The following is a 22252-nucleotide window of genomic DNA, read 5'->3' on the forward strand; positions in this document are numbered from 1 at the left end:
TAGTAGGATTTTTGTAACAGTCTCTCATTGCTCCACCATCTACCCATTTTTCCTGATTCCTGACGAAGGGCTCAGGCCCGAGGCATTGTGCGTTTTTTTAAATACTTTTTGGCTTGCTGAGTTTCTCCAACATTGTGTTTTCACTTATATAAAAAAAATCAAGCTTGGGTCGCGGGCTGATGACATCATCGTGACATCACCAGCCCTTCCCTTTGCAGCCACTTTCAGTGGCATTCATTTTATGGAGGAGGAGGTGGAGTGACTATACTCCGCCTTTAAGTGTACCACCACCGCCCCCCCCCCCAGGAAGATGGAAGCTGGAGCAGCAGTCTATCTGCCTTCGGACCTTTTTTAAAAACAAAATTATTTTTCACACTATGAACCGTACTGACCAAAATACACACAAACATTTCCCTCTTGAATATACGCAGTGTCATTTTCTCCCCTCCTTCCTTCACCTCCCTCCCCCGCCTTCGGACTTTTATGGAGGTAAGTGCAGTGAGACGAAGAATCTCTTTATTTCTCTCGAGAAAAGGGGCTATATTTATACTGTGTGATGTTCAAGGCTTTCACTTTACAAAGGTGTGTGAGTCATAACCCATGAGGGTAATAGACGGGATGGCTCTAAATTTGTATTTCTTGTTCCTATTTTTATCTTCTTGTTTACATAACCTTGCCAAGTGCTGAGGGCTAAGAATTTCCCAAGGGAGTGGGTGTGATGTGTTAATCAGTAACTAAGGCAACTAATGAATTGTTTATTGTCTGCAGCCTTTGTAGTTGTCACCTTTCACCTCAATGCTAACACAGAATTTTGCTTGCAAATTAGCATTTAAACTGAATGTTCCAAATATCCTGTTTTTTAAAAAAAAGTCCAATACAGTACAACATGCAAAAAATGTTTAAAAATCAGAAACATCATTAAAAACCAGTGGAAAAATATCAAACATAATTTTTTAAAAGACAGGCAGTAAAGCCGAAGTAAAAATGACAGGAAAATGAGAGCAGCTCAGAAAGCTGGCACAGGAATGTCCCCCTTCTCATCCTGAACAAATGAAAATCCCGTCTCGTTCCAAACTTGAATTCTTGACTTTCTTAAATTAGTGTTGACATCATAGCAAAGAAAAATCTTTCAAACCTTCACGTTTTTAAATTAAAAACACAATGTTGTAGAAACTCAGCTTTATATAGCCACTCCGTTATAAAACCTACGACCCAAGGACCTCGCTGCCACGTCCCAGCTTGCTTGGCCACGGCACACGAACCATGGGTGTAAAGGATGGGGCCAGTACTGTGCACACTGCACTCCACCTAAAAGCTCCTTTGCGCAGGCCCGAGGACAGGTCCACGTCCTCCCCCTCCACGTCCTCCCCCTCAAAAGATGCTTACAAACTCAAGCTAGCATGCTGGAACATCAGAACCATGCTAGACAAGGCTGACAGCCACCGACCTGAACGTCGGTCTGCCCTCATCGCACATGAACTCCTCAGACTTGACATCGACATAGCCGCTCTCAGTGAAGTCCGCCTTGCAGATGTAGGCAGCCTCCAAGAACGCGGCGCGGGCTACACACTCTACTGGTCTGGCAAGCCTATGGATGAACGACGCCTATCTGGTGTAGGCTTCATGGTCAAGAACTCCATTGCCTCCAAACTCGAAAACCTCCCGACAGGCCACTCGGACCAGATCATGTCCATGCGACTCCCCCTTCAAAACAAGCGTCGCATCACCCTCATCAGTGTCTATGCTCCAACCCTCCAGGCAGAACCAGCAGAAAAGGACAAGTTCTACACTGATCTGCGCAACCTCATTCAACACACCCCTACAGCCGACAAGGTTGTCATCCTGGGCGACTTCAACGCTCACGTCGGCAAAGACTCGGAAACCTGGCCAGGAATCCTGGGCAAGCATGGTGTCGGCAAGTGCAACGACAACGGGTGCCTCCTGTTGGAGCTCTGCGCAGAACAGCGGCTTGTCATTACAAACACCCTTTTTCAGCAGAGGGACAGCCTGAAGACTACCTGGATGCATCCCCGATACAAACACTGGCACCTCCTGGACTACGTCCTGGTGCGAGAAAGAGACAAACGAGATGTGCTCCACACCAGGGTCATGCCCAGCGCGGAATGCCACACTGACCACCGGCTGGTTCGCTGCAAGCTCAACCTTCACTTCAAGCCAAAGTCCAGGAACAGTAAAGCCCCCAGAAAGAGGTTCAATGTTGGAAACTTGCAATCAGACGAAGTGAGAGGAAACTTCCAGGCAAATCTCAAAGCAAAGCTCGAGGATGCAATCCGCCTCACGGACTTGCCCCCTGAAACCCTCTGGGATCAGCTGAAGACTGCCATACTGCAATCCACTGAAGAGGTACTGGACTTCTCCTCCAGGAAAAACAAGGACTGGTTCGACGAAAACAACCAGGAAATCCAGGAGCTGCTGGTTAAGAAGCGATCTGCCCACCAGGCTCACCTTGCAAACCCTTCCTGGCCAGAGAAGAAACGAGTCTTCATCGCGTATGCAGCCATCTTCAGCGCAAACTCCGGGAGATCCAAAATGAGTGGTGGACTAGCCTCGCCGAATGAACCCAGCTCAGCACGGACATTGGGGACTTCAGGGGTTTTTACGAGGCTCTAAAGGCTGTGTACGGCCCCTCACCTCAAGTCCAAAGCCTGCTGCGCAGCTCAGACGGCAAAGTACTCCTCAGTGACAAGATCTCCATCCTCAACCGATGGTCAGAACACTTCCAATCTCTTTTCAGTGCCAACTGCTCTGTCCAAGAATCCGCCCTGCTCCAGCTCCCTCAACAGCCCTTAAGGCTAGAGCTGGATGAGGTCCTCACTCGGGAAGAGACATATAAGGCAATTGAACAACTGAAAAGTGGGAAAGAAGCAGGTATGGATGGAATCCTCCCCAGAGGTCTGGAAGGCTGGCAGCAAAACTCTGCATGCCAAACTGCATGAGTTTTTCGAGCTCTGCTGGGACCAAGGAAAGCTGCCTCAGGACCTTCGTGATGCCATCATCATCACCCTGTACAAAAACAAAGGCAAGAAATCAGACTGCTCAAACTACAGGGGAATCATGCTGCTCTCCATTGCAGGCAAAATCTTCGCTAGGATTCTCCTAAATAGAATAATACCTAGTGTCGCCGAAAATGTTCTCCCAGAATCACAGTGTGGCTTTCATGCAAACAGAGGAACTACTGACATGATCTTTGCCCTCAGACAGCTCCAAGAAATGTGCAGAGAACAAAACAAAGGACTCTACATCACCTTTGTTGACCTCACCAAAGCTTTCGACACCGTGAGCAGGAAAGGGCTTTGGCAAATACTAGAGCGCCTCGGATGCCCCCCAACGTTCCTCAACATGGTTATCCAACTGCACGAAAACCAACAAGGTCAGGTCAGATACAGCAATGAGCTCTCTGAACCCTTCTCCATTAACAATGGTGTGAAGCAGTGCTGCGTTCTCGCACCAACCCTCTTTTCAATCTTCTTCAGCATGATGCTGAAACAAGCCATGAAAGACATCAACAATGAAGACACTGTTTACATCCGGTACTGCATGGATGGCAGTCTCTTCAATCTGAGGCGTCTGCAAGCTCACACCAAGACATAAGAGAAACTTGTCCGTGAACTACTCTTTGCAGACGATGCCGCTTTAGTTGCCCATTCAGAGCCAGCTCTTCAGCGCTTGACGTCCTGTTTTGCGGAAACTGCCAAAATGTTTGGCCTGGAAGTCAGCCTGAAGGAAACGGAGGTCCTCAATCAGCCATCTCCCCACCATGACTACCAGCCCCCCCACATCTCCATCGGGCACACAAAACTCAAAACGGTCAACCAGTTTACCTATTTCAGCTGCACCATTTCATCGGATGCAAGGATCGACAATGAGATAGACAACAGACTCGCCAAGGCAAATAGTGCCTTTGGAAGACTACACAAAAGAGTCTGGAAAAACAACTAACTGAAAAACCTCACAAAGATTAGCGTATACAGAGCCGTTGTCATACCTACACTCCTGTTCGGCTTCGAATCATGGGTCCTCTATCGGCATCACCTACGGCTCCTAGAACGCTTCCACCAGCGTTGTCTCTGCTCCATCCTCAACATTCATTGGAGCGACTTCATCGAAGTACTCGAGATGACGGAGGCCGACAACATCGAATCTACGCTGCTGAAGATCCAACTGCGCTGGGCAGGTCACGTCTCCAGAATGGAGGGCCATCGCCTTCCCAAGATCGTGTTCTATGGCGAGCTCTCCACTGGCCACTGAGACAGAGGTGCACCAAAGAAGAGGTACAAGGACTGCCTAAAGAAATCTCTTGGTGCCTGCCACATTGACCACCGCCAGTGGGCTGATATCGCCTCAAACCGTGCATCTTGGCGCCTCACAGATCGGCGGGCAGCAACCTCCTTTGAAGAAGACTGCAGAGCCCACCTCACTGACAAAAGACAAAGGAGGAAAAACCCAACACCCAACCCCAACCAACCAATTTTCCCTTGCAACCGCTGTAACCGTGTCTGCCTGTCCTGCATCGGACTTGTCAGCCACAAACGATCCTGCAGCTGACGTGGACATTACCCCTCCATAAATCTTCGTCCGCGAAGCCAAGCCAAAAAAGAAATAGCAAAGATAAAGATACATAACCAGCATTTCAGACTTGAGCCCTTCATCATTCATGTACCTCGATGAAGGGCTCATGTCTGAACCATTGGTAATGTATCTTTGTTATATAAAATACAGCAGAAGACTGTCTTCACCATCATCTTCAGCACGATGCTCCAAAGGACCACAGAAGACTTTGATGACGAGGACAGTGTCTACATCTGATACCGCACTGATGCAGCCAGTTCATCCTGAGGTGACTACACACCAAGACATTGGAGCAATTCATTTGAGAGCTACTTTTCACCGAAGATGCTGCCCTTGTTCCCCATACAGAGACAGCCTTGCCATGTATAACATCCTGCTTTGCGAAAGCTGCCGATCTCTTTGGAGCTTGAAGAAGACAGAAGTTCTCCATCAGCCCGCACTTCAGGAAGAATACCACCCTCCCTGCAATACCCTTGGTGAGACTGAGCTGAAGACAGTCCACCAGTTCAGCCAGCTGGGGTGCACCATCTCGTCATATGTCATGATCGATAAGGAGGTTGACAGTAGAATGGCAAAGGCCAACAGCGTGCTTGGCAGGTTGTTCAAAAGAGTCTGGAACAACAAACATCTGAAGAAAGATGCAAAGATCAATGCATAGAGAGCCGTTGTATTGACTGCCTGTACGGCTCCGAGTCGTGGGTCACCTACTGTCCTTGAGAACTCCTTGAGCGCTTCCATCAACACTGCCTGAACACCATCCTCAACTTCCACTGGAGTGACTTAATCACCAACACTGAAGTCCTTGAACAGGCAGAGGTTACCAGCATCGAGACCATGCTGTTGAAGACGCAGCTACGCTGGGCATTGCACATCTCTGGGATGTAGAATCATCACCTGTTCAAGATTGTGCTGTATGGTTAACTTTCCACTGGCCACTGTGGCAGAAGGGCTCTGAAAAAGAGAAGCAAGGACTTTCTGATGAAATTCCTTGGTGCCTGTCACATTGACCATTGTAAGTGGTCTCCTCTAGCCTTTGATCGCATGGCCTGGCAACACACCATTCACCAGTCTGTCTCCTCCTTCAAGAACAAACGCAGGGCTGGCCTTGAGGACAAAAGGAGATGGAGGAAGAACTGCGACAGAGTAGCGCTAAACCCAGAACAGAATTTCCCTTGCGGCCGCTACGGCTGGGCATGCCTGCCCTGTCTTGGCCTTGCCAGCCACCAGCGAGCCTGCAGCAGACTGTTTGACCTGCTGAGTTTCTTCAGCATTGTGCTTTTACTTAATCATGTGAAGGTGGTTATGAGTAAAATGGCCTCTTGCATCTTCTGGGCAGAAAACTGGCAATTGTAGGTCTTTGACCTGTGAAGCACAAAATCTGTTTGGACATTCCTTCCAGACATTTTCAATTAGACATAAAAGTCAATACTATGGTTCAAACAGATGACAAGTTGTTCAACCTGACATTGAACATCAAGCTTGACTTAGTCCTTAAAGCCCTTTTCCCTGCTGACTGACCTTGAGTCCTGATCTTGAAATGACTCCAAAGTAAATCACAAAAATTCTGTAGGCACCAGGGTTGAAGTAGAAACACAGAACGCTGGAGAATCTCATCAGGTCAAGCAGTGTCCTTTATGTAGCAAAGGCCATAAAAGACACTGCTTGCCCTGCTCATCCTTCTTGAGCAAATCTCTAAAAAATTGTCTTCTTTACTCCCCAATCTGTATCACCTCCTCTGGAGACCCAATCTACCCAGTACCCTGACCTACCCAACTCTGACCTTTACTCCATGATTGATTGGTGTGCCTTCAGCCCTGTTTTTTCCCCCCAAACATATCCAACTCTTCACTCAATCAAGACCTCTTTGAATTATTTGTCACCTGTCCTGCAGCCACTGCCTTTTACCTCCATTTACCTTCTCTGATCGTTTCTTGTATCATGAGACATTTCAGGTCATAAATGCAAACTACTGGGAGGGTAAAAGGAGCAAACTTTTGTTTGGCGTTCATTGCACAATTCTGATTTTCCAGAACAAGATCTCCAAGCCTTTTCTTGTTAACTCCTGAAAATGATTCCACCTCATCTAATTGTAAGAGCTTAAAGTTTTGTATCAGTAACTGACAGATGAAAATGACACAGTACTGCACTTCACAAATCAAGCAGACTACAAGGTAACACCTTATTTGCATTTAGTTAGCCAAGGAAAAGCAGAACATTGTGATTATTTCAATTTTGGCTAGATGGAGCAAATAAGTGCACATGTGATGAATCCCATGAATCAATGGGGATGATTGATGTTGGAATGGGTCTGGAAGCATATGGTGGTGATGTTATTCAACTAATACTCAAGAAGCCATGATCTCAAAATATAGAATCAGACCCTATCACGGAAGCCAGGGAATTTAAATTAATTTATTCAGCAATGAATATCTAACACCTGTAATAGGAATACAGCTGCTCTAGTTAAAAACCCACATGGTTCTCTGCTGCCTTCAGGGAAGAAAATGACTGCCCTTATCTGATCTGGCTTCAAGTTGGACTTCACCACAGAAATAGCCATGCACATTATTCAATCAAGGCGAGTAATGGATGGGCAGAAATTCCATATCTGATATCTAAAAAATTTCAGTTCAGTACAGCATTACCAGAAATAATAATCACATTCCTGAAGGCATTCATGTAATATATTACCACGTAAATGAATGATTCAGAAAGTAATACATGTCATGTGCATGAGTTTGCAGTTGATATTACCTAGTATAGCAGTGGTTCTCAACCTTTTTCTTTCACTCACATACCACTTTAAGAATTCCCTATGCCATTTTTTTTCAGCATATCTCTGTGATTAGTAAAGGATTGGTTAAGATGATATGTAGGTGGAAAGAAAAAGGTTGAAACCACTGTTGTAATCGTACCTAAATGACTCGTTATGTGCACAGTTTCATAACTCCAAAGGAAATGGGCCAATGACAATTTTTCTCAAGCAAAATATTTCAGTAACAATTGGGTCTAGAGCAGTGATTCTCAACCTTCCCTTGCCATTCACATACTACCTTAGGCAATCCATTTACTAATCACAGAGCACCGATGGCATAGGGATTACTTAAAGTGGTATGTGAGTGGAAAAAAAAAGGTTGAGAATGATTGTAGTAGAGCATACCGTTTGGATGGTGTTTTAAATGTCCTTATTGTACCAGCCTCCACCAACCCCTCTGGCGAATGCATTCTAGGAACCCAGTACTCTATGTGTATGTGTATCTAATATATATATATAAAATTCTGTGAAATCTCCCCTAGACTTTCCTCCCCTCACCTTGTACAGATATGAGCTGGTATTTGCTGTTTTCACCCCTGAAAAGAGGTGCTGGCTGTTCACCTCTATTAAGTTCCTGGAGGTGAGGAAATCCATGATCCAATTTCACAGTGGTGTGTTGATTCCCAGGTTTTGGAGTTTGCTGATCAGTTTTGAGGGAATTATGGTATTAAATGCTGAAATGCAGTAAAGAGCATCCTGATGAATGAATGAATGAATGAATGAATGAATGAATGAATGAATGAATGATGAATGAATCTTTACTGTCCAGGTATTCGAGAGCTATGTGTAGAGCCAGTGAGATGGCATCCACCATAGACCTGTTGCTATGATAGGCAATTGAATGTATCTATGTCACCGCTCAGACAGGAGCTGATATGTGCCAACAACAGCCTTTCGAAACACTTCATCGCTGTTGATGTAAATGCTACTGGCCGATAGTCATTAAGGCAGGTTGGTGCACTCTTCTTAGGCACTGGTATGATTGACAACTGTTTGAAACAGGTGGGTACCACACCCTGCTAGAGTGAGATATTGAAGATATCTGTCAATACATTGGTTCGTTGGACAGCATAGTTTTTTAATACTCAGCCAGTTATTCCATCCTGGCTGGATGCTTTCCTCGGATTCACTCTCTTGAAGACAGCATGCACGCCATCCTCAGATATGGATAACCTTGCCTCATAAGACACATTTTACAATCCATGCAATATCATGGTAAATTTCCCAGCACCTTCTTAATAACTTCCACATCCTTAATGTAGAAGAACCATTCTCACTGTCCTAGGTATAATGTGATCTAAACCATTTTTTAAAATCTGGAACCTTCCCAAAGACCTTGGTTGTGTAGACTATCAAAATTTTCCTGATTGCTATTGAAAAAAGTATCAAGGAGCATGACCCACAGGTGATTAAATGGAGCTACATGAAGATTAATTTCATAAATTTATTTTGAATATTTTATTTTTGATTTTTTCAAAAATTATACATAGTCACATTTGAAATATACAATATATTACACATTTTTCTCACAAACACAACAAAATAGTCCTTCCCTCCATCACTTCCTTCCTCCCTTCCATACATACAGATCCATTCACTGTCAGAGCTTACATATATTTTAAGTATATAGAGAGCAGTTGAGGAAATTACATTTTTGTATATATAATAGTAACTTTATACCCTTTTTTTGTTTTTACTGTATCTGGGCCTCTATGTGATCCAGGTATGGCTGCCAGACATTTACAAAAGTGTCATATTTGTTCTTTAAGTTACACGTGATTTTTTTTCCCATAGTATACAGCTATTCATTTCCACAGTCCATCGTGTTATAACTAGAGGGGAGTCGGACTTCCAGTGATCACGATACATTTTTTCGCTACCGCCAGTGCTATTTTTATAAATGAGATTTGATATTTGGTCAATTTGTTGCTTATTTCCATAATATTACCTAATAGATATAACTCTGGTTCACCCGTGAAGACCGCTCCTGTTATCCTGTTGATTCCCAGGTCTTGGTGTTTGCTTATCAGTTTTGAGGGGATGATGGTGTTAAATGTCGAACTGTAGTCATTAAAGAGCATCCTGATGAATGCATCTTTACTGTCCGGGTGTTTCAGGGCTTTGTGTAGAGCCAGTGAGCTATCGACAATGTTGCTATCAGACAGGTGCTGATGTGTTCCAATACCTGCGATTTCTTGCCAAAATATCCTCACTTTCACGCATGCTCACGTGGCATGTAGAAAAGTTCCTGTCTCAGTCCCACATCTGAAACACATCTCTGAAATTTTGGCTTTTGCTCTGTAAACTTTTGTGGGGTAAAATATAATTAGTGTAAAAAAAATTATACTGAACCAATCCATATCTTGCATTTATAATTTATGTCATACTGTTCTTGTATTAACCCCATAATTGATTGAGGAAAGAGATTCAAGGGTCTAAGTATGACCCAGGTGGTCAGATAGGCTGACTCAGTGGACTAATGTTATAAAGCATGGAAAAAAATTTTCAGCTTCATGCACAGAATTCTTGTTCTAGCTTCACTTCACACGACTCATTCCTTATCAAGGGCTCAGTAGTGGAAAGGGTCAAGAACTTCAAATTTGTGGGTGTTAACATCTCTGAAGATCTGTCCTAAAGCCTCCACGTTGATGCAATCACTAGTGGCTATACTTTGTGAGGTGCCTGAAGAGATTTGGTATGTCACTGAAGACTCTCAAAAACATCTGCAGTTGGAAAATATTCTGACTGGTTGCATCACTGCCTGGTATGGAGGAACCAACTCTCAGGACAAGAATGAACTCTAAAGGGTTGTTAACTTGGCCTGCGCCATCACAGGCACCAGATTTCACTCCATCAAGGACATCTACATGAGGCAGTGTCTTAAAAAAGCAGCCTCTATCCTCAAAGACCCCCACCACCCCCTTTTCACTCTTCTATCATGAGGGAAAAAGATACAAGAGTCCAAAGACGAGCACTCAGTGGCACAAAGACAGCTTCTTCCCTGCTGACATCAGATTCCTGAATAATCAATGAACCAAAGACACTGCCTTACTTTTTGTGCCCTATAATTGTTATTATTATATTTTTTATAGTAATGTCATAAGATGGTTATAATATGAACGTTTGCACAATGATACCGAATCAAAACATCGAATTTCATGACTTGTTCATGACAATAAATCCTGATTCTGATTCTGCAAGGTATTGATGATTATTTGCTTAGTTGCCAGGTAGCTGCTTGAAGGATGAGTGACATCAATAAATTCAAATACAAACATGCCTGTGGTGTTCAGGCATTTGTTTGTCCTGATGAAGGTTTTGGCTCAAAATGTTGACAACCCACTGATGGTGCTCAAGATTCAAGATTCTTTTAGTTTCATGTGAAAATGTAATATTACACAAAATTTCCTTTAGTCTACCAGAAGGCAAACAAAGATTGGCCAGTAGAAATTGCCCAAATCCCCTTATAGAGAAAGCAAAGCAAAATAGAGTTGCCCCAGAGTCACTGAGTATCCATGGATTCACCTTCAATGCTCCCACAACCTCTGAAGCCATACAAGGTTCAATAGAAACCATTGGCAATCCGAGCTCCAGATCCAAACCTTTGACATGATCAGGAAACTTTCAGCACTCTTGGCACCCTCTTGCATCCTGGTTCCAATGCCTGGTACCCCTTCAGCTTGTCTTGAACTAGTCTCCAGCAGTTTGCAGCCTGGTGTGAGCCTGTTGACTGTAGTCGCCAGCAGCCCACATCCTGCTTTCCTTGCCTCGAGTCACCATCAACCCACCACCTGTGGCTCAACACAATGAGTTCCTCCAAAAGTGTTTTAAATTTAAAAAAATATTAGCTCTGGATCACCTAGTCAACAGCAACATGTTCATCAGGCTACTCTTCATTGATTACAGCTCAGCTTTCAAGACCATCATATCCTCAGCACCAGACAACAAGCTCCAAAACATGAGCCACTGCAATTGGATCCTTAACTTTCTCATCAGATGACCACAGTCAGTACAAATCAGAAACAACGTCTCCTCCTCATTGACGATCAACACAGGCGCATCAAAAGGATGTGTGCTTAGCCCACTGCTCTACTTGCTATACACCCATGACTGGCACAATTCAAATGCCATCTACGAATTTGCCGTTGACATCATGGTCGTCAGCTGAATCCTAGGTGGCAATAAGGTAGTGCACAGGAGGGAACTAGATCAGCTAGTTGAGTGGTGTCACAACAACAACCTTGCATTCAACATTAGCAAAGCCAAGGAGCTGATTGTGGATTTCAGGAGGGGGATATCTGGAGATCATGAACTAGTCCACATTGAGGGATCAGCAGTGGAAAGGGCTAAGAGCTTCAAGTTCATGGGAATCAACATCTCTGGGAATTTATCCTGGGGCCTCCATGTCAATGCGATCATGAAGATGGCTCACCAGCAACTATCATTAGTGAGGAGTTTGAGGAGATTTGAAATGTCATCAAAATCTTGTAAATTTATAGAGATGTACCGTGGAGAGCATTCTGACTGGTTGCACCACTGTCTGGTATAGAGGTGCCAATGCACAGCACAAGAAAAAAACTACAGAGAGTTGTGAACTCGACTAGTTCCATCACAGGCATCAGTCTCCACTTCATCAAGGATGAAGAGGCAACGTCTTAAGAAAGCAGACCTCCACCATCCAGGCCATGCCCTCTTCACAATGCTACTATCAGGAAGGAGGTACAGGAGCCTGAAGACGAACACCCAGCAGCACAAAGTCAGTTTCTTCCCCATTGCCATCAGATTTCTGAATGGACAATGAACTACAAGGGGTTTTTGTGCACAAAAGCCGCGTTTTCACCTGCACAAGTTTTTAAAAAAAAAAATTTCCCTTTTATGCAGAGTCTGTCGGTTTCTCAGGGCCAAAGGGACAGAATGTGTAGCACAGACCCGCCACCCCGCTGCCTGACAGCCCCATTGCCTTGACAGCCCCATCAGGAGCTGGTGGCATGAGAGGGAGTGGCTTAAGGAAGTGGGGCAGCATGAGGGAGTGGGCGGCGTGAGGGAGTGGGCAGCGTGAGGGAGTGGGCAGCGTGAGGGAGCAGGGTGAGCAGTGGGGCAGAATGTACGAGTGCAGCCTGGCAGCTCCACTGGCTGCTCTGTGACAGCGCAACAGGGCAATGGGAATGACAGCGTGACGTCAATCATCTTGCCTTCTTGTTTGGAACTGCTTATAGAGGCGAGCCATTTATGCAGGAGGTGGAGCAACTTCACTCCACCTCTGAGTGTACTTCCCTAGGCGGGTGGAAGATGGAGCAAGGTCAATCTGCCTTCCAACGTTTTATGGAAGTAAGTGAAGCGATGTAAATATGGAGAATCTCTATCTTTACAATCACTTTTTCTTCATTGTAAAAGGGCCTACAAACACTACCTTACTTTCTCTTATATTTTGAACTAATTTATTATTTATTAAAATATAATTTTAAAGCAATATTTGTGATGTAATGCTGCAATCTTACAGAAAATAAATTATTAAAAAGGGGTCAGGGATATGGCTAGAATTATTTAGGTAGAAACATTAAATAGTATTTAAAATGACCTCCGGTCCAGCTTTAATACAACTGACCAGTGAGATCATCGCTACACACAATAACTAAAATGAAACTAGAAAGATGAACACTTCAGTGTGTTTTAATTTAATTTAAAATGAAATATTTTAACTAAAAGCTCTTCTTCCTGAAAAGTTGACTATATTTCTTTAACTGCAGATACTGTTTAACCTTCTGAGTATTTGACGATGTTTGGTTTTGTGCATATTGTACAATGCACTGAAATTATTACTTGCTGGAGCCAAACTGAAACTTGTAAAGAAAAACTACAAGAGTAAATTAATCAAATTAAATTAAAAATGACAATAAATACATATGATAGTTAGATAATAAATATTCAGAGGAACCCTAGCACAAAAAGTGATGCAGGCAGGCCTTATGTGGTGTCGCAGCAGTCTGTGGTTAGTGTATCGAGGGGAGGTTCAAGAGTCTGAGAGTGTTGGAAAGGAAGTTTTCTTGAGCCAGAGGTGCTAGTTTTCAGGTTTCTCCTCATAGGTAGCAAAATGTGACCAGTGTGATGGAGATCCTTTATAACAGGGAAATCCAACCAATGGTCAACAGGCCGGATACAGCCTGTGATCCAAATTTATCCGATCTAAATGTATCTAGGCCACAGGCTCCGGATCTGGCTTGCGATCTAAATTTATCTGTACAGTGCCATTGTCACACCCCCACCCCCCCAATCTGCACCTGCCTCTTACCCCCCACCAAACCCAGTTCAATACTGCCACCACCCCCCCCCGGCCCCCCCACCCCTGTCTGACACTGCTGCTGCTCTCTCAATCTGACACCGTCCTGGACCGACACTGCCACCCTCCCAGTCCATGCTAAAAAATCAGCACGGCCTGCCATTCAACTTCTAACTCATCATCTGACGCACGCATGGTTATAGGTTACCCCCCCCCCCTCCACCCCCTGCTTTATAATGTTGGCTGCCTTCATGAGGCAGCACCTCACATTAGATGTCTACAACGGACGATGGGAGGTTGGAGCCTGTGATGAGCCTGGTTATGTTTGTTACATTCTGAAGCCTTCTGTGTTCTTGAGCACTTGAATTGCCAAACCAGGCTGTGATGTAACCAGTAAGTATAGTTTAGTTTACTGCATTTTTCACATTTAAGATCATGACTAAATATATTTGTAATTACTAATAATTTAAAATTCATTTTCTGTTTCATTTGAATACAGTGCATTTAATTAGCCATCTCCTTGGATTGCATGAATGCACTGATTGCCCTTGTATGTAGATATAAATCCCCAAGGATATTTGATATCTTGTTAATATTTTTTAGCAGCGAAAGTACTACATTTTTTATGATGTTAATAACGTTACAGATCTCAACAATGATTTCAACAATGAAAATAACACTTGGCTCTTCACAAGATGAGAGGGACCCAATGCCTTGTCAGGTAGGGTATATTTGGAGAGCAATTCAATAACTTGGTGGGGGAAAGTGAGCCATGAGTGCTTAGGCTTTTGAAGGCCTGGCTACCAGTATTGAAGTGGAAGGGAAGGCCAGTGTATTCTGGGGAGAGCTTCGATGTTGTGGGCCTTGAAGAGGTTAGAGAGATGATGACAAGGATGATAATTTAAAATTGGAGAAGTGAGGAGTCAGTGAGCAATGCGCACCAGTGGGATTGGGGCAATGCGTACCAGTGGGATTGGGGCAACGCGTACCAGTGGGATTGGGGCAACGCGTACCAGTGGGATTGAGGCAATGCGTACCAATGGGATTGGGGCAATCCGTACCAGTGGGATTGGGGCAATGCGTACCAGTGGGATTGGGGCAACTGTCTACGTTTAATTACATGTAGAAGAATTTTGGATGAAGTAACATTTAAAAAGATGAAAGACGGGGTCTGTTATAGACAGCACTTACAATTCAAGGCTAGATGTTTACTGGCAGGATGCAGGTTGCAGAGGTGTGAGATGCAATGTGATTGGAATTAATTGGTCTTTGCGATAGAGGGAATACAGGCCAAAGGCTTATTTTGCCTTCCAATAGAACATCAAGATTGAGAACTATCTGACTCAGCCAGAGGTACTACACAAGTGGGAGAAGAATGAGAGAATGATGCTTGACAAGCTTGCAGTAAAAACTGTGGAGGATGAATGTGGTGTTAAGTAAGTCAAGAAGAGAGTGAACAAAAATTTGAACAGCACATAGAACAGGATGAAATATCAGCTGTGGAGATTTGATCATATCAGGTATAAACTGACAGAAATCTATAAGTGACAAAAAAACCCAGTAATGAGCCATAAAATGTAGAGGTCTGTTCAAATATTGGTGTTGAGACAGCATAAATATATTCCTGAAAGAGTTGCAATTGAAATATATGACTTTATGAAATATATAAGAAATTGTTATCAACAGTGCCAACATGATTGTTCTATAAAATGTAGCCCTAACAAAAGTCAAAAACCACACCTTATATTCTGCCTGGTTAGTCTACAATCCAATGGTATGAATACTGACTTTTCCAATTTCAGGTAACCCTTACTTCCTGTGTTCTCCTTTCTTTCCTTCAAACTACCTTTTGTCCTCCCACTTTTGTTCACTTTCCCATAAGCCCCTTCCAGCAACGCCTTTTGTCAATTTTTGTTCTGTTCTCTCTCTTGGTTTCATCTGCACTGCATTATACACAATTAACCTTAGACAATAATGATTGACAGTAAGACTCTAGAAAGCATGGACCATTTCCTGTATTTCAAGAGCCAGCTCTCAGTAAAGGCAGACATCGATGATAAAATTTCTCATTGTGTTCAGGGCACTAGTACGCCTTTACCTGACCAAGGAAGAGGGTGGTTGAAGAACAAGAACTCAGGTTTGGGATAAACCTTTTGATGTACTGGGCTTCCGATACATGGACTCTCTTTACAATGGATAGCTGAAAGCTCTGGACAATGCTGCAAAAACCTTTCCAGTTCAGTGAAAGGATGTGAGCCACTGTCGTTGTCTTCTCCTAGTTGCCAATATTCCTAGTATCGGGGCCCTACTTTCAATGAGTTGGCTACTCTGGGCAGGTCACACCATTCATGCATCTGACACCAAATTCCATTCCAGGAGAAAGGTCTTGGCCAAAAATATCAACACTCAATCTCTATTCATAGCTCCTGCCTAATGTCCTTCAACCATTAGTTCTTTTTCGCCATTCCATCTGCAGTCTCTTGTGTTTCCATTCTGGCGCAGGCACTGTTGAGTTGGGTGCTGAGGCATTGCACAGCAAATGTGCTGCCAGCACCCCCTTCAGGCAAGATATGGTATTGCAGGCAGATTTTCTGTTGCCCATGTTTAATTCTCGATAGCCTTCTCTTTCTTGTCTGCAATAACAGATTACATTAGTGATTAATTCCTCATGATAGGAGCAATACTAATAAGCTATTTGGTGGCTGAATCCAAATTAAATATTAAAGTTGATATGCATGCCACTGACTCTTGTACAGATTTGAAATCAGCATTTAAAGCTGGATTTCTTCACCTGTATCTTCACACCCTCCCTTTCTGGATAGGCTCTATAGGCTTCCTCCCACCATTCTGAAATGTACCGGGGTATACATTAATTGGGTGTAAGTTGGGCAGCATGGACTCATTGTCTGAAATGGCCTGTTACCGTGGTGTATGTCTAAATTAAAAAATTTAAATTTAACTCTGAGAGGAGAAATTGTGGTGAAGGAAGTGGTGTGTGATGAATTCGACATGATTATTGACATCTTTTGAAATTTAGACATGTAGCACAGTAACAGGCCCTTCCAGCCCATGAGCCTGTGCCTCGCAAATTCCCCAATTACCTGACAACCCCCATATATTTTGAACAATGGGAGGAAATTGGAGCTTGTGGAGGAAAACCATACACACATGGTGAGAACATATCAACTCCTCACAGACAGCACAGGATTTGAACCTAGGTCGCTGGCGCTGTAACAATGTTGCGCCAACTGCTACGCTAACCTTGCTGTCTTGGACATGGAGGATATTGAAGCACAATGAGAAAGTAGGACATGAGGAGGAGGATCGTTTGCGAGGATGCCATTATCTTTAGTTGTTTTGGCTTCTCCAAGAACTCAACAATGCCTGCTGTTACGTATGAGACCAGCAGCAATAGAAATTCACCAGGACAATGGTATCGATAAAACAATAATTTTTATTAATAACTATTAATAACATAACACTTTTTACTTAACTCTAAACCAATGATTCTCAACCTTTTTCTTTCCACTTACATACCACTTTAAGTATTTCCTAGGCCAAAGGTGCTCTGTAATTAGCAAAGGATTGCTTAAAGTGATATGTGGGTGGAAAGAAAAGGATTGAAAACCACTGTTTTAATCGTACCTAATTGACTCATTATGTGTATGGTTTCAAAGGAAATGAACCAATGGTAATTCTTCTCAAGCAAACTATTTCAGTAACAATTCTGTCTAGAGCAGTAATTCTCAACCTTCCCTTCCCACTCATTTACCATCTTAATTTTTTTTTCTTTTCTTTGGCTTGGCTTCGCGGACGAAGATTTATGGAGGGGGTAAAAAGTCCACGTCAGCTGCAGGCTCGTTTGTGGCTGACAAGTCCGATGCGGGACAGGCAGACACGATTGCAGCGGTTGCAAGGGAAAATTGGTTGGTTGGGGTTGGGTGTTGGGTTTTTCCTCCTTTGCCTTTTGTCAGTGAGGTGGGCTCTGCGGTCTTCTTCAAAGGAGGTTGCTGCCCGCCAAACTGTGAGGCGCCAAGATGCACGGTTTGAGGCGTTATCAGCCCACTGGCGGTGGTCAATGTGGCAGGCACCAAGAGATTTCTTTAGGCAGTCCTTGTACCTTTTCTTTGGTGCACCTCTGTCACGGTGGCCAGTGGAGAGCTCGCCATATAACACGATCTTGGGAAGGCGATGGTCCTCCATTCTGGAGACGTGACCCATCCAGCGCAGCTGGATCTTCAGCAGCGTGGACTCGATGCTGTCGACCTCTGCCATCTCGAGTACTTCGACGTTAGGGGTGTAAGCGCTCCAATGGATGTTGAGGATGGAGCGGAGACAACGCTGGTGGAAGCGTTCTAGGAGCCGTAGGTGGTGCCGGTAGAGGACCCATGATTCGGAGCCGAACAGGAGTGTGGGTATGACAACGGCTCTGTATACGCTTATCTTTGTGAGGTTTTTCAGTTGGTTGTTTTTCCAGACTCTTTTGTGTAGTCTTCCAAAGGCGCTATTTGCCTTGGCGAGTCTGTTGTCTATCTCATTGTCGATCCTTGCATCTGATGAAATGGTGCAGCCGAGATAGGTAAACTGGTTGACCGTTTTGAGTTTTGTGTGCCCGATGGAGATGTGGGGGGGCTGGTAGTCATGGTGGGGAGCTGGCTGATGGAGGACCTCAGTTTTCTTCAGGGTGACTTCCAGGCCAAACATTTTGGCAGTTTCCGCAAAGCAGGACGTCAAGCGCTGAAGAGCTGGCTCTGAATGGGCAACCATCTTAATAAATCCCTTACTAATCACAGAGCACCGATAGCACAGGGATTATTTAAAGTACTATGTGAGAGGAAAGAAAAAGGTTGAGAAGCACTGCTCTAAACTTAACTCTCACTTAACCCCACTCTGCGCAAATGTATGTGTGTGCATGGCAGGTCCCAAAACCATTAGAGTTTAGAAACTATTAGAAAATAGAATCCACTTTTAAAGTTCAGTCAGTTTTGTGTTGAAACTCAGATTCTTTAAATTGTTGTTCAAAAGTAATTATGGAGTAGGTGTGAGGCCTCAAAACTCACAAAATTCTTAGTGTTATGAACCCAGAGGACCCCAAAACCCAGCAACAAAATATATTCACCAAGACAAATGGTTACTTATACAAAAGTTGCTTTAAATTATCTTTAAACTTGAAAGCAGAATCACACTTTAACTTATCACTATTGACTTAACTAACCTAACTTAACCCCCTTCTAATTCTAAGTGCACGGATATGTAATGTGTGTTTAAGTTCAGAAAAGTTGTTTGGTTCACAGTTCAATCTCACTTCTCATTCCTCCAAGTTTACTGGTTACAGAAAATTCTTACGGTGTGCACAGAATTTAACATTTATAAAGTTCACTAGGCTTTGGTGCTTGAAAGGTAAATGGTTACCGTTCAAGATAGTTCTTGTCGGTTTTCAGAGAGAGATTTGTTGTTCTAGGACAGCCACAACTGATTTACTTCCATCAGCCACTTCAGTGTCTTGCTGAAGAAATTTTCCCCTTCAGGGTCTTCCAGATGATAACCTCTTTCTTTCAGGTCACCAAAGAGTGCCTTTTTGTTTCCCTTATTCCAAGTGAAACATTAGACAGCCAGTCCTCTCCTCTTACATGAACCACAAGGGCTGTGACCAGGCTGAACTAAGCACTCATAACTCGTCTTCCAAAATGGGTTTTTCCACAAGCTTGCCAGCTTGTCCTGTTCCAGTTCCAGCTGCTGCTGCTGACTGTAGAACTGATCTCTCTCTCTCTCTCTCTCTCTCTCTCTCTCTCTCCCCCTCTCTCTCTCTCTCTCTCTCTCTCTCTCAGAGAAAGCTTGTTTGACTCTCTCTGCTTGCAAAACCACATGACTCTCCTAGAACAGCAAGTGACCCTCCTAGAAAAGCAAGTTCCCCTCCAGACTGTCTGTGCCTCTGACAAGCTCTTTCATCTGTTGCCTTTTTTGTAAACAACAATCCATTAGTGAAGTCTCTTGGGCACACTCCAAAGCTTTAGCAAAGTCTCTGAGGCCCCGACATGTCTAGCATTAGCAGAGCTCCAGTATTTTAAATTAGATCTGTTTTAAAGTGTTTGATGTGACCTACATTTTGTAAAAGAAATATGCCTCAGTTTATCTTCCAAAAACATATCTATATACTGTCACAGTAGAGTCATTTTCAGAGAATTGTTTCTTCATACAAATGATTTACCTCTCTTGCATGGAGGCTTCAGAACTTGTGCTTTCTTCCAAGATTAATCTGAAAACCTGGCAAGGGTTGAACAAAAAAAAATGGTTATGTTTCAAATGCAAGATTAATTTTGCTTTCTTTCAATCAAAAAGTTACACTGGACACAACTGTCCTCTCTCTGCTCAAGAGACAGTTGAAAATGGCCATTTTCTTCAAAGTCCCTGCTTCAGTGTTCCTCCTTTTCACAAGGGAGAACACAAGCAACTGTCCTTGTCCAAGGATTGTCACTGCATTTTTGACCTCAGATTAAAAACTAGTGCAATATTACAGATGTCTCCTTGAAGTTTTCTTAATCACATGACATGACCTCACTGCTGATTTTGTTTGAAATTTTTCGCTTCCAAAAGCAAGGTTGATATGGTTCTGAATTGTCTGTAGAAGCCACAGCAAAAAAACAGCTTTGTTTGAACAAATGTTTCTGAGTTTTCATTCTAGAGAGTCTTTTGTTTGACCAAATGTCCTTGCTGAGCAAACATCAGTGAGTTTAGTTTTCAATGAACTATTTAATTCTAATTTTTTATGGTTTTGTTTTCATCTTCCACTAAACAATGAATTTGCAGACAGACTCCAATATTTGCCAGTTGCCATCTCAAAGGGTTCTGTGTGTGTGTAATTGTGTGTCTCTGTAAGCGTCTCCCTGTTTTACCAGCCCATAACGTCCCTTACTAAGAAATTTATATATATATAAATATATTTACATATATATATAAATAAAGATTAATATTAGCACAAATCCATCACACTGCTTCATCAAAGGTGAGAGATAATTTTATCAACTTTGGCACTAACTTCTATTTCTACCTCAAGTCTATTTGACACCTCTCTCCCCTTCCTCCAACCATGTCTCTTCTCATAATGCCATCCCTTTCTTTCAGTTTCTGCTTCTATTGTTGAGGTGAGGCTTTCACTCCAGGACATCAGCAATGTCCTTTCCCAAGAAATGAGGCTTCCCCTCCACTGTGGTTGATGGAGCCCTCACCTGCATTTCCTTCAATTCCGATACTTCTGCTCTTCTCTACTTGCAGCCATAACAGACTTTAGGTTCAGCAGAACCTTCTTCATCATTTTCACCAGCTACAACATGATCACACTAAATGTCACATTGTCCCCTTCCTAACTATTTCCACAGAACCCTCTCTCTACTTGTCTCCCTGCTCTAATCTTCTCCCCCAACCCATCCCTCCCCCATCTCCAAGCACTTTCCCCTGCAACAACGAGATGCAACACCTGTGCCCTACACCTCCTCCTTCACCACTGTCCTAAACTGCCCTTCTATGTGAATCAGAAATTCACATTCTCCTCCAACTTCATCTATGGCATTCAGTGCTCACTCTACCCTCCTCTATAAAAGTGCCACTTAGCACAGAGACAATTGCTTTGTTGAGCTCCCGAGCTCTGTCTGCAATAGCCACCTTGAGTTCCCTGTTGCATCACTTCTGGGTGAGGCCAAATGCAAGCTAGAGAAACGATAACCCGTGTTCCACCTGGGTAGACTGCAACCCAACGGCATGAACAGTTAACCCAGCACTGACCTTTGCAGCCCACAACTAGTCATAGGCCTTCAATCAGTAGGCCTTTTTGCATAGCAGGTGAGTGCTGACCCTACTTGGACCCAGTGAAATTCTGGGAATGCAGGATCTCCAGGGCCTTTCACACTGTGGTGCAAATTCCTGGGAATTTGCCCTCCTCGGCAATTTATGAGGGCTCCCGCCCCCCCAACCGATGACGCATTACACACTCACGGGAGTAAGAGTAAGTTTTCCCCTGTTCGCCTGTTGGTTGCTTGCCTGCCTGGTCACTTTCTCCCTCCTCCCCTCCGGTCATCTGTCAGTTGGTTGGTTGGTTGTCCCCCCAGCCCTGGGCTTCAGGGTCGCTTTGGCACATTGTGATGGTGGTACAATATGAGATGAATGGCCGACTTTGTTTCCCATAATCCTTCACGCAGCTGGAATCACTCTGGAAAATACAGAGTGGTTCCAGCTACGTGAGGGATTATGGTTAATGTGCTGCTGTTGCAATGTGCCAAAATGGCCCGCTGTTGTCAGGAGGTATGAATCTTTTAATTTTAATCACCTATGTGGTGCAGCATGCAAGTGCTGATGTCACAAGGCTTCCCCTGCTTGGCCGTTTGCCTTTTCACATTAAAGGGAGTGGGTGGTCTGGGAAAAGTATCTGGATCGGCAGCCGTATCTAAGAGGTAGGACCTCAGAACCATTTAAAAATCCCGGGCTGACCTTTTCACACCGTAGGTTCACTGGAGGGTTCCGGGAAAATTTTCCAGGAATCTTCATTTTACACTGTGGTGTGAAAAGGCCAAGTAAAG

General features: G+C 43.8%; 2 long non-coding RNA genes across 2 annotated transcripts; one reads left to right on the top strand and one right to left on the bottom strand.

Moving 5' to 3' along the window:
- The first annotated feature begins 299 nt into the window (after positions 1-299).
- LOC138740139 (uncharacterized) lies at positions 300-15311 on the top strand. Its single transcript, XR_011342695.1, has 3 exons — positions 300-489; positions 14329-14403; positions 15000-15311. It is a non-coding gene; the product is annotated as an uncharacterized lncRNA (long non-coding RNA).
- Positions 15312-15696: 385 nt separating this feature from the next.
- Positions 15697-21956, bottom strand: LOC138740140 (uncharacterized). Its single transcript, XR_011342696.1, has 3 exons — positions 21672-21956; positions 19891-19946; positions 15697-16315 (listed from the first exon to the last, which is right to left on the bottom strand). It is a non-coding gene; the product is annotated as an uncharacterized lncRNA (long non-coding RNA).
- Between the last annotated feature and the right edge of the window lie 296 nt (positions 21957-22252).

Source organism: Narcine bancroftii, chromosome 7 (genome assembly GCF_036971445.1).
Source record: "Narcine bancroftii isolate sNarBan1 chromosome 7, sNarBan1.hap1, whole genome shotgun sequence".
Lineage (NCBI taxonomy): Eukaryota > Metazoa > Chordata > Chondrichthyes > Torpediniformes > Narcinidae > Narcine > Narcine bancroftii.